The 13,308-nt window shown below is 51.0% G+C and overlaps 1 protein-coding gene across 1 annotated transcript in view; it reads left to right on the forward strand.

Annotated features, from left to right (window-relative positions):
- The first annotated feature begins 12,346 nt into the window (after positions 1-12,346).
- rnf13 (ring finger protein 13) overlaps positions 12,347-13,308 on the forward strand; it is a 100,583-nt gene continuing 99,621 nt past the window's right edge. The window contains exon 1 of the mRNA XM_056276484.1: positions 12,347-12,560. The gene's annotated coding sequence lies outside the window, so the exon portion shown is untranslated. The remainder of the gene's footprint in view (positions 12,561-13,308) is intronic.

The raw sequence follows: 13,308 nt of genomic DNA on the forward strand, positions 1-13,308 counted from the left end.
TTGGGCGGCAGGTGGGGAGACACCCTGGACAGGCCGCCAGACCATCACACACACACACACACACACACACACACACACACACACACACACACACACACACACACACACACACACACACACACACACACACACACCAAAGGACAATTTAGTACGGTGAGTCACCTGACCTACATGTGTTTGAGTCACCTGACCTACATGTGTTTGGACCGTGGGAGGAAACCGGCACCCCTGGAGGAAACCCACGCAGACATGGGGAGAACATGCAAACTCCACACAGAGGATGACCCGGGACGACCCCCAAGGTTGGTCTACCCCGGGGCTCGAACCCAGGACCTTCTTGCAGTGAGGTGCCGTGCTAACCACTGCGCCACCGTGCCGCCATAATCACAACCACTGATCACAACAACTGGTAAATGATCACTTATATCATTCGTTAACAACCCGCTCACTTTATTGTTGTTCATATTATCTGAGAAATGGCCTGACGGCCTGTCCAGGGTGTCTCCCCGCCTGCCGCCCAGTGACTGCTGGGATAGACTCCAGCATCCCCACCACCCTGAGAGCAGGAGAAGCGGTTTGGATGACGGATGTCCAGATTCAAGTGACCTGCAAACCTGAGAAGAGGACACTGCTCATTCCTGAGAGCTGAACTTTGTTTTGTTCATCCAGCGTCACACACACGCACACACACACACACACACACACACACACACACACACACACACAACACACACACACACACACACACACACACACACGTTAGGTGTGGATCTCTGCAGGTTCTGGACTTTTATCTCGGCCTTTCCTGATTTTCCGTCAGTTTACGTTGTTAACAAATAAGCGAGACATGTGGTTAAAAGTTGGTGGTGACTGGTTTGCTCCACACTCGGCCTGCAGAGCCACACAGGACCCGCCCAGTGCTTCTCACCCCGCCCCACCGTGCTCCCAGGTCTCGTTTGTCGGGATTTTACTGTCGTGCTGTAAAGTTTTATGGTGGGCCGCTAATTTGCATGTGACCTTTTAAAGCCTCCAGCTGCCGCAGGGTTCTGGGCTGTCGGGGGTTTAGTTTGTCGAGTCTCTTTGTGCGTTCAGGACCACTCCCGCCTCTCATAACCGTTCCATGTGTGGTGTTTTTCTTTAAATGTGGGAACCCAGAACCCAGCTCAGCGGCACTGAATCCCACCATGACGTGCCTGCAGGGTGGGGAGGACAGTGGCATGTGTAACGTGACTGACGACACCCAGACGGCATCCGCATGTGGACCACTTCAGGCACTGATGCAGCACTGCTGGTCTTCTTCTGGCCCTGCCAAACTGGATGTGAGCCTGAAGTGGCCCACACCCAGATGGCATCCGCATGTGGGCCACTTCAGGCAGTGATGCAGCACTGCTGGTCTTCTTCTGGCCCTGCCAAACTGGATGTGAGCCTGAAGTGGCCCACATCCAGATAGCATCTGGATGTGGGCCACTTCAGGCACTGATGCAGCACTGCTGGTCTTCTTCTGGCCCTGCCAAACTGGATGTGAGCCTGAAGTGGCCCACATCCAGATAGCATCCACATGTGGGCCACTTCAGGCACTGATGCAGCACTGCTGGCCTTCTTCTGGCCCTGCCAAACTGGATGTGAGCCTGAAGTGGCCCACATCCAGATAGCATCTGGATGTGGGCCACTTCAGGCACTGATGCAGCACTCCTGGTCTTCTTCTGGCCCTGACAAACTGGATGTGAGCCTGAAGTGGCCCACATGGATAACAGCAAATATGGCCCAAATATGCCAAATCACATGTGGGCCTTTTCTGGCAAAGACGCGGTGCTCTGGGCAACATGTGATCTGGATGTGACCCTGAAGTGGCCCGTGTGGTAAATGCTGAACATGGCCCAAATATCACAAAACAAATATGGCCACCTTTGGCAAATATGTGGCACATGCGGCATGGCTATGGCTTGGTTCTGGCCCAGATCTGGCAAACAGGAGCGGACCGCCCAAGTGCCATCATTCCATGCGGTATGTGGGCCGGATGAAGTGCCGGGTGGGCCGGGTCCGGGCCACAGCAGCTTTGCTATGGACAGCCGTATTTTTTAATCAATGCCAGCACTGAACCGGTTCTTCAAATCCACCATGGGAGGCGCTAGATATGAACTGAAGTGAGCTGCCGTGAAAACCAGTTGGGGATGATCAACTCCATTACAACCAAGATGCATCACGTTTTTTTAACTGATCTTTTATTCAACACAACACCGAGAACTTACAAGTTGAAGGAGACACGTGTACAACTACACGTGTTTTAACAACAGTTTACATGGCCCTTACACGTGGGTAGCACGTGCCCACACCTGAGGAAAGAGAAACAAGGAAGCGGTGCAGCAGGACTAAAAACACAAGTAAAACCAACACAACGGGACAAAAAGAGGTGACTACAGTTGTGGCATTGCCTGGATTACTGGTGACCAGCTTTCAGCAAACCTGTGTGTTTCCTCCATGGTGAAGACAAACCTGTGTGTTTCCTCCATGATGAAGACAAACCTGTGTGTTTCCTCCATGATGAAGACAAACCTGTGTGTTTCCTCCATGATGAAGACAAACCTGTGTGTTTCCTCCATGATGAAGACAAACCTGTGTGTTTCCTCCATGATGAAGACAAACCTGTGTGTTTCCTCCATGGTGAAGACAAACCTGTGTGTTTCCTCCATGGTGAAGACAAACCTGTGTGTTTCCTCCATGATGAAGACAAACCTGTGTGTTTCCTCCATGATGAAGACAAACCTGTGTGTTTCCTCCATGATGAAGACAAACCTGTGTGTTTCCTCCATGGTGAAGACAAACCTGTGTGTTTCCTCCATGATGAAGACAAACCTGTGTGTTTCCTCCATGATGAAGACAGACCTGTGTGTTTCCTCCATGATGAAGACAAACCTGTGTGTCTTCTCCATGATGAAGACACACCTGTGTGTTTCCTCCATGATGAAGACAAACCTGTGTGTCTTCTCCATGATGAAGACAAACCTGTGTGTTTCCTCCATGGTGAAGACAAACCTGTGTGTCTTCACCATGATGAAGACAAACCTGTGTGTTTCCTCCATGATGAAGACAAACCTGTGTGTTTCCTCCATGATGAAGACAAACCTGTGTGTTTCCTCCATGGTGAAGACAAACCTGTGTGTTTCCTCCATGATGAAGACAAACCTGTGTGTCTTCTCCATGATGAAGACAAACCTGTGTGTTTCCTCCATGGTGAAGACAAACCTGTGTGTTTCCTCCATGGTGAAGACAAACCTGTGTGTTTCCTCCATGATGAAGACAAACCTGTGTGTTTCCTCCATGGTGAAGACAAACCTGTGTGTTTCCTCCATGGTGAAGACAAACCTGTGTGTTTCCTCCATGATGAAGACAAACCTGTGTGTTTCCTCCATGATGAAGACAAACCTGTGTGTCTTCTCCATGATGAAGACAAACCTGTGTGTTTCCTCCATGATGAAGACAAACCTGTGTGTTTCCTCCATGATGAAGACAAACCTGTGTGTTTCCTCCATGATGAAGACAAACCTGTGTGTCTTCTCCATGATGAAGACAAACCTGTGTGTTTCCTCCATGATGAAGACAAACCTGTGTGTTTCCTCCATGATGAAGACAAACCTGTGTGTTTCCTCCATGATGAAGACAAACCTGTGTGTTTCCTCCATGATGAAGACAAACCTGTGTGTCTTCTCCATGATGAAGACACACCTGTGTGTTTCCTCCATGATGAAGACAAACCTGTGTGTTTCCTCCATGGTGAAGACAAACCTGTGTGTTTCCTCCATGATGAAGACAAACCTGTGTGTCTTCTCCATGATGAAGACAAACCTGTGTGTCTTCTCCATGATGAAGACACACCTGTGTGTTTCCTCCATGATGAAGACAAACCTGTGTGTCTTCTCCATGATGAAGACAAACCTGTGTGTCTTCTCCATGATGAAGACACACCTGTGTGTTTCCTCCATGATGAAGACAAACCTGTGTGTCTTCTCCATGATGAAGACAAACCTGTGTGTTTCCTCCATGGTGAAGACAAACCTGTGTGTCTTCACCATGATGAAGACAAACCTGTGTGTTTCCTCCATGGTGAAGACAAACCTGTGTGTTTCCTCCATGGTGAAGACAAACCTGTGTGTTTCCTCCATGATGAAGACAAACCTGTGTGTTTCCTCCATGATGAAGACAAACCTGTGTGTTTCCTCCATGATGAAGACAAACCTGTGTGTTTCCTCCATGATGAAGACAAACCTGTGTGTCTTCTCCATGATGAAGACAAACCTGTGTGTTTCCTCCATGATGAAGACAAACCTGTGTGTTTCCTCCATGATGAAGACAAACCTGTGTGTTTCCTCCATGATGAAGACAAACCTGTGTGTTTCCTCCATGATGAAGACAAACCTGTGTGTCTTCTCCATGATGAAGACACACCTGTGTGTTTCCTCCATGATGAAGACAAACCTGTGTGTTTCCTCCATGGTGAAGACAAACCTGTGTGTTTCCTCCATGATGAAGACAAACCTGTGTGTCTTCTCCATGATGAAGACAAACCTGTGTGTCTTCTCCATGATGAAGACACACCTGTGTGTTTCCTCCATGATGAAGACAAACCTGTGTGTCTTCTCCATGATGAAGACAAACCTGTGTGTTTCCTCCATGGTGAAGACAAACCTGTGTGTCTTCACCATGATGAAGACAAACCTGTGTGTTTCCTCCATGGTGAAGACAAACCTGTGTGTTTCCTCCATGGTGAAGACAAACCTGTGTGTTTCCTCCATGATGAAGACAAACCTGTGTGTTTCCTCCATGGTGAAGACAAACCTGTGTGTCTTCTCCATGGTGAAGACATACCTGTCTCTTTCCTCAATTACGAAGACTTTTTTTTATCCCGTCTCTCAAGGGTGTTGTGCTGGGGGGCTGTGACTTCAACCAGGAAACTGTTGTCTTTATTTAGTTATTTATTTGCTATTAAAAGCAGAATTCTCAATAAAGAATTTAAGACACTATCTGTCATATTAATAATAATAATAATGATAGCAATAATAATGATAGCAACAATAATAATAATAATAATAATGATAGCAATAATAATAATAATAATAATAATGATAGCAATAATAATAATAATGATAGCAATAATAATAATAATAATAATAATAATGATAGCAATAATAATAATAATAATAATAATAATAATAATGACATCAAGAGACTAGACACCAAGACAGGAAAGATGCTGACCATGGAGAAGATGCACCACCCAAAAGCAGACATCCACAGGCTGTACCTACCAACAGCTTCAGGAGGACGAGGCCTAGTCCAACTCAAACTGACCTTCAAGACTACCACTATCGGGCTGGATGCATACCTGACAAAAACAGATGACCCACTCCTCTGAATAGTAGAACATCAGATCTACTCCATCAATAAAGAAGCTGCACAACTCAAGAAAGAGCTTGATGTCCCAGAAACCCCACCAACAGAAAATGAGGCAACTACCATCTACGTATGCCAAACGAGTGAAGTAGAAGGCAAAACAGCATGGGCAGCGGCAACTGCAAAAAACCTGGGAGGACAAAGCAATGCACGGGAAGGACCCACAAAGAAAGAACGATGCAGACGTGGACCAACAAGACACACCAGTGGCTGAGGAGCACCGGGCTGAAAGCAGAGACGGGGGGCCTGATAATCGCTGCACAAGACCAGAGCCTGGCAACCAGATCCTGTCACCATCACACCATCAAAGATGGAACAGACCCAAAATGCAGAATCTGTGGAGTGTACGAAGAAACCATCGACCACATCGTCGTCTCAGGCTGCCCGGAACTGGCAAAGACCGAGTACATGTACAGGCACAACAAGGCAGCAGCATACCTGCACTGGAAGACCTGCAGGAGTTACAAGATCAAGACCACTGAGAACTGGTACGAACATCAGCCAAACACGGTCACTGAGGACAATGACGTCACCATCCTCTGGGACACGCCCATCCACACTGACAGAGAGATGAGAGCCAACAAGCCCGACATCGTTATCAAGGACAGGAAGCAAAAGAGGTGCATGCTCATCGACATGGCAACACCATCCGAAACAAACACCTCAGAGAAAGTCACAGAGAAGCTGACCAAGTACAAAGACCTGGAGACTGAAACCACCAGGATGTGGGGAATGAAGACCGAGACAGCACCAGTGGTCATCGGAGCTCTAGGACTCATGAAGAAGGGACTGGAAAAGTTCACCAACCGTATCCCAGGAAACATCAACATCCATGCAGTCCAGGAGATCTCCCTACTCGGAACAGCCCACATATTACCACGAGTACTGTCAATCAAGTGACGTCTGCCCTGTAGTGCCTCAGGTCCATAGTTTGGACCCGGCTCTACAGGATGTAAAACAGGAAACACGAAAGAAATTATAATAAGATGATAATAATAATAACAATAATAATAATACATGTTATTTGTGGGCGTGTTTGAGAGCACTCATGGACACCTTACAGAACACAGTTAAAAATAAAACATTGAAATGATCAAAACAGAAACGATCAGGAAGTATACCCAGTATAAAAAGTGCTGGATGTAGACTGAAGTTTATACCCCAAACCTGTTTAATCTCCTTCTGGACATTCTTCCAGAAATCCAGGAGTTTGGGGCAATCCCACAATATACGTATGTGTAAAGCCCCCCCCCCCCCCCCCCACCAGTCCACAGCCCCTCCAGCATAGTTCAGATGTACTGCTATGTAAGTTTTTTATTTTTTATTAAATACAAGGAACTATACAAAGCAAGGTAGGGAATAAATGTACAAAAAGAAAGATAAAGTTCAGACAATGGTGGAATGGTAGTAATAATGTCAAATAAAATAACAAAACAATGAGGTAAACAGATGGCGAGCACAAAGGAGCAGGTTTATATATATATATATATATATTCATTTTTTGCTTTTCTATTCGTATTCTCCAAATATTTACAAACGTATATAAAAACATGATAAAAGAGGGAGGGCTGCCTCCCCACTTACAAGTATGTAAATGATATTTACCCAAAAGAATCACCAGATGAATGGTATCTGAGATGTTTGCATCCAAATTATCCATGAAGTACATTATATCAATGTATGTAAACGAAGGTATGTTTACTGTTTTTAAAGACAACCAATTATGGCTCTCAGACCAAAATAAATTAGCACAAGAACAATTAAATAATAAATGGTCAGTGGTTTCAGCCTCAGAAGAACAGGAGATGCAAGGATCCACTTCACATTTAGATCTCTTACGTAAAAAGTCATTAACAGGGAATATCACTGACACTATTTTAAAATGGGGTTCTTTGACTTTAGGAGCAACAGGACATTCATTCATTCATTCATTCATTCATTCATCAGCCGCTTCTCCGGGGTCGGGTCATGGTGGCAGCAAGCTAAGTAGGGCACTCCAGCTGTCCCTCCCCTCAGCAACGCCCTCCAGCTCCTCCTGGGGGATTCCAAGGAGTTCCCGGGCCAGACTGGACATGTAGGCCCTCCAGCGAGTTCTGGGTCTGCCCCGGGGTCTCCTCGCAGTTGGCCGTGCACGGTAAACCTCCAAAGGAAGGCGCTCAGGAGGCATCCTAATCAGATGCCCGAACCACCTCAACCGGCTCCTTTCGACGTGAAGGAGCAGCGGCTCTACTCCGAGCTCCCTCCGGATGTCCGAGCTCCTCACCCTATCTCTAAGGCTGAGCCCAGACACCCTACGGAGGAAACTCATTTCAGCCACTTGTATCCACGAGCTCACCCTTTCGGTCACTACCCAAAGCTCATGACCACAGGTGAGGGTTGGAACAAAGACTGACTGGTAAATTGAGAGCTTTGCCTTCCGGCTCAGCTCCCTCTTCACCACAACGGTCCGGTACAATGTCCGCAACTCCTCTCCCCGACAAGGTGGACGCCGTCGCCAGGTTCCCACGCCTGAACATGATGAAGTCCCTGCAGGAGTTCCTTGGCATGGCGAACTTTTACAACCGGTTCATTCCCCGGGCCGCTCATCTCATGCACCCCCTGTATGAGGCTCTGAAGGGTAAGGACCCCAAGGGCCCAGTGGACTGGTCGGAAGAGAGAAACCGGGCGTTTGAGGATGCTAAGGCTGCGCTGGCTGACACCGCCTTGTTGGCGCACCCATCACCAACTGCCCCAGTAGCACTCACCACGGATGCCTCAGATTACACTGTGGGGGCAGTGTATGAGCAGTGGGTGGGCGGAGCCTGGCAGCCGCTTGCTTTTTTCAGCCGCCAGCTGCGCAGCAATGAGAGGAAATACAGCACCTTCGACCAGGAGCTTCTTGACCTGTTTCTCACCATCCGCCGCTGCAGGTTCCTGCTGGAAGGCCGTCGATTCTCTGTGTTTGTGGACCACAAGCCGCTGATATTCACCATGGCCAAAGCCACCGAGCCGTGGTCTGGGTGCCAGCAGCGCCAGCTCTCTTACATCTCGAAGTTCACCACTGACATCCGGCACGTCGCCGGCAAGGACAACTTCATCGCCGACTGCCTCTCCCAGGCGATGTTGGGGCCCGTCCACTTGGGACTCGACTACGCAGCCATGGCTGCAGACCAGGCTGCTGACACAGAAGTGCAGGCCTACCGGACTGCTGACACCGGGCTACAGTTGAAGGATGTGGTGTTCAACGACGCCGGGGCCACGCTTCTCTGTGACATCTCCATGGGTCAGCCCCGGCCCATGGTGCCCACGGGCTGGCGGCAACGGGTTTTCGATGCCATCCATGGCCATTCACACCCAGGCGTGAAGGCGTCAATGAAGTTGGTGGGGGCCAAGTTGGTGTGGGATGGCCTCAGGAAGGATGTCAAGGACTGGGCAGGCACCTGCGTGGCGTGTCAGCGCTCCAAGGTTCACCGCCACACCAAGGCACCCCTGGTGCTGTTCCCAGTGCCTGGGAGGTATTTCGACCATGTCAATGTGGACCTAGTAGGACCCCTTCCCTCCTCCCGTGGTTTCACTCATCTCGTTACCATGGTGGACAGGACCACTAGGTGGCCAGAGGCTATTCCGTTGTCAACCACCACGTCTGCTGAAGTGGCCCGGGCATTCATCTGGTCCTGGATAGCCTTGTTTGGCATGCCATCTGACCTCACTTCTGACCCGGGCCTGCAGTTCAGATCCAAGCACTGGACTGCAGTCGCTGAAAGCCTAAGGATGAAGCTGCACCGCACCATAGCGTACAACCCGCAGGGCAACGGTTTATGTGAGCGGTTTCATCGTTCTTTGAAGGCCGCTCTTCGGGCCAGCCTCACAGACAGTAGCTGGGTCGACCGGCTCCTGTGGGTCATGCTTGGCCTGCGGACCACCCCTAAGGAAGACCTCCAGCCCTCATCGGCTGGGCTGGTTTACGGCCAGCCACTGCGGGTCCCAGGGGAATTTCTCCCAGACGGCGCGGCACCCTGGTCTGTCCGCCAACGGGCTGTGTTCCAGGACGCTGCTGGCGTTTTCACTCCAGTCCAAACTTCGCGGTTCGGCCTCCCTCAGTCTTACATCCCCAAGAACCTGCAGTCGGCCGGGTACGTCTTCATCCGTCATGACGCCCACCGTACCCCCCTGAGGCCCCCCTATGATGGCCCCTTCCGTGTCCTGGCGGCAGGGGCTAAGAACTTTGTTGTGGATGTTGGTGGTAAGCAGGAGTGGGTTTCGGTGGACCGCCTCAAGCCAGCTCACCTGGACTTGGACAGGCTGGTTCAACTGGCCCAGCCCCCTTGGCGTGGACGCCCCCCCTGCCCCTACACCCATCAAGAGGAGCCGTTTTGGCTGCATTATTCGTCCCCCGCCACGTTGATTTTTTTTTTCTTTTTGTCACGGTGAATTCTGGGGGGGGCGTGTGTAGTGACCTACTTGCAGGTTAGATATTCATCATGCGGGCCAGAGACGGTCCCTTTAAGACAGTGGGCGGGGGTTAGCAAGGGGTATTGTGGGTAGACACGAGGCTGAGGTTTTTAGCATAGTGAACTGCGGACTTAGAGTTTGTTGGAGGAAATAAACGATCCCACGGCTGTGTGGTCAAAAGGAGAAGTGGCCTCGTCTCCTTTCTTTCACCCTCCACAACCCTTTAACAGGGAGAAAAAACAGGAAGAAAGCTCAGGGAGAGCAACAGAGGAGGGATCTCTCTCCCAAGACGGACAACCTGCAATGAATGTTGTGTTTACACAATTTACACAATACAACAATGAAAGAGGATAAACAGAATTATAATGGACTTATAAAATTTATGAAGAATATGATGCGCAGGATGCCAAGGAGTGTCCAGATGCCACCGGAACAGTCCAGCCCAGAACTCCTTCACTTGAGGCAACAACTCATCCCCAACCCGGGAGGAGCAATCCACAATTTTCCGGTAGAGAACCATGGCCTCAGACTTGGAGGTGCTGACTCTCATCCCGGCCATTTCACACTCAGCTGCAAACCACCCCAGTGCGCTCTGGAGGTCACGTTCTGATGAAGCCAACAAAACCACATCATCTGCGAAGAGCAGAGATACAATTCTGAGGTTCCCAAAACGGACACACTCCTCACCTTGGTTGCGCCTTGAGATCCTGTCCATGAATGCCACAAACAGCATCGGAGACAAGGGACAGGACATGAAAGATAAAAGAAAAGGACTTCCTCCTAAGGGGGACCTCTACATGATCAAGTCCAGAGCATGAGTTGAAGTCCCCAAAATGTTTCTGTTTAAAAACCCGACTAACTGTTTTGTTATTGCATTTTTTTATCCATCAAATTGACATCACCAGCTCTTAGAGCAGGGAAGGAGGTGAGACTAAAGAAAACTGCCCTGTATCGGTCGCAGCAAGGGAACGGGGACTGCTTTGCAAGCAAGGAGGCGAGACTAGAGAAAACTGCCCTGTATCGGTCGCAGCAAGGGAACGGGGACCCCTTTGCAGGCAAGGAGGCGAGACTAGAGAAAACTGTCCTGTATCAGCCGCAGCAAGGGAACGGGGACCCCTTTGGAGGCAAGGAGGCGAGACTAGAGAAAACTGCCGCGTATCAGTCGCAGCAAGGGAACGGGGACCCTTTTGGAGGCAAGGAGGCGAGACTAGAGAAAACTGCCCTGTATCAGCCGCAGCAAGGGAACGGGGACCCCTTTGTAGGGAAGGAGGCGAGACTAGAGAAAACTGCCGCGTATCAGTCGCAGCAAGGGAACGGGGACCCCTTTGTAGGGAAGGAGGCGAGACTAGAGAAAACTGCCGCGTATCAGTCGCAGCAAGGGAACGGGGACCCCTTTGTAGGCAAGGAGGCGAGACTAGAGAAAACTGCCGCGTATCAGTCGCAGCAAGGGAACGGGGACCCCTTTGTAGGGAAGGAGGCGAGACTAGAGAAAACTGCCCTGTATCAGCCACAGCAAGGGAACGGGGACCCTTTTGGAGGCAAGGAGGCGAGACTAGAGAAAACTGCCCTGTATCAGTCGCAGCAAGGGAACGGGGACCCCTTTGGAGGCAAGGAGGCGAGACTAGAGAAAACTGCCCTGTATCAGTCGCAGCAAGGGAACGGGGACCCCTTTGGAGGCAAGGAGGCGAGACTAGAGAAAACTGCCGCGTATCAGCCGCAGCAAGGGAACGGGGACCCCTTTGGAGGCAAGGAGGCGAGACTAGAGAAAACTGTCCTGTATCAGTCGCAGCAAGGGAACGGGGACCCCTTTGGAGGCAAGGAGGCGAGACTAGAGAAAACTGTCCTGTATCAGTCGCAGCAAGGGAACGGGGACCCTTTTGGAGGCAAGGAGGCGAGACTAGAGAAAACTGTCCTGTATCAGTCGCAGCAAGGGAACGGGGACCCTTTTGGAGGCAAGGAGGCGAGACTAGAGAAAACTGCCGCGTATCAGTCGCAGCAAGGGGACGGGGACCCCTTTGCAGATTGTCTCGTAACCTTTACTTGTAATAGTAATTTTATACTTCCTGGTAAGTTCTTCAAAAGATAACACGTGACCATGAGAACTCAACACGTCATAAAGAAATGATAAACCATTGTCTCACCAGTCAGCCTGAATGGCGTCATATTGACGGTACCAACCCTACTGTTCCCTAAGGAGCGCTGCGTGGCGGGAAATCCCCCCCCAGAAGTTCGCGGGAGTTGCGCCGCGTCACCGACGTCTCTCAGACGCCTCGGGATCACGTGTCAGGCCCTCGAGCCTCCGCGGGCGGGACAGCGCCGACGCTCCCCACGTGACCGAAAACGGCACCGAGCGCTTGTTTGTGTCGTCACGTGGCTGTGTTTACGCACAAGACCCGTTTCCGGGCTAAAAGTGATCGATCGGTGATCCGTCCAATGGGAGGGCGGCTGTTCCGCGGAGGGCGTGAGCAGGAGGCGGAAACGGGCGCTCACACGAAGAAGCTGGACGGAGGATTAGTGTTGATGTTGTTGTCCGTCCGTCCGTCCGTCCCGTCGTCTGAATGGAGTGAAGTCCCCCCGCCGTGTCCGCTACACAGCCAGTCCCACGCAGGCCGTCCGCACCCTGACGTCCAGCGTCGACGTCTGACTCCCCAGCAAACACGAAACGTCGCTCCGAATTAAAGGTAGGAGTCCGCCGTGAGCTCCGTGCTAACTTGTCCACAGGGCGACCCTGCCGCCGCCGCCGCCGCTGCTGCTGCCCCCCCATCACAGCCGGTTAGCTGTGGCCTAGTCGCGCCAGCGGCTCTGCCTCTTTCCACCGCGCCGTGTTCATGGATCGTGTGACGTTGACCCGGCTAGCCGGTACACTTGTTGGCCCAGGCTCACTCGTCGCTAGCCGCCGTCAGGGCTGGTTAGCCGGGCAGGCTCTGCCGCCGTCGGGGCTGGTTAGCCGGGCAGGCTCTGCCGCCGTCAGGGCTGGTTAGCCGGGCAGGCTCTGCAGAACAAATCTACTGACTCATGCCGATACAAGGGGGGAGAGAGATGATGTGTGGACAACCCGCTGTGCTGTGGTGTTCGTGCCGTCCCGAGTTAAACCCCACACCGGCGGGGCTCGTTAGCAAGAGAGGGGACTGTGCCACCCGGCGCGCTGAATCACGCCGTGGCCATTTCAGACGTGCTTGGTCCACATGGAGAAGTGCCTGTAAGCCTGCAGTCACAGGACCGTCAGCCAGCGTGGCTCTGCAACTGTTGCTCCACTTCCTCTTTTTGTTTTTTGCAACGTGATGGCCAGCGCTTGGCCCGCCGTCAGAGCACATTACTCATCCCGATAACGCGCTTTAAATTGTCTCTTCCCTAAGGTCTGCTCTTCCCTGCTGGCCGTGTTCACTTGTCAGGGCCCTGCCTCGGTAACTCTGCAGTTGTTAAACGTCA

This window comes from Lampris incognitus, chromosome 3, assembly GCF_029633865.1.
Source record: "Lampris incognitus isolate fLamInc1 chromosome 3, fLamInc1.hap2, whole genome shotgun sequence".
NCBI classification, from domain to species: Eukaryota; Metazoa; Chordata; class Actinopteri; order Lampriformes; family Lampridae; genus Lampris; species Lampris incognitus.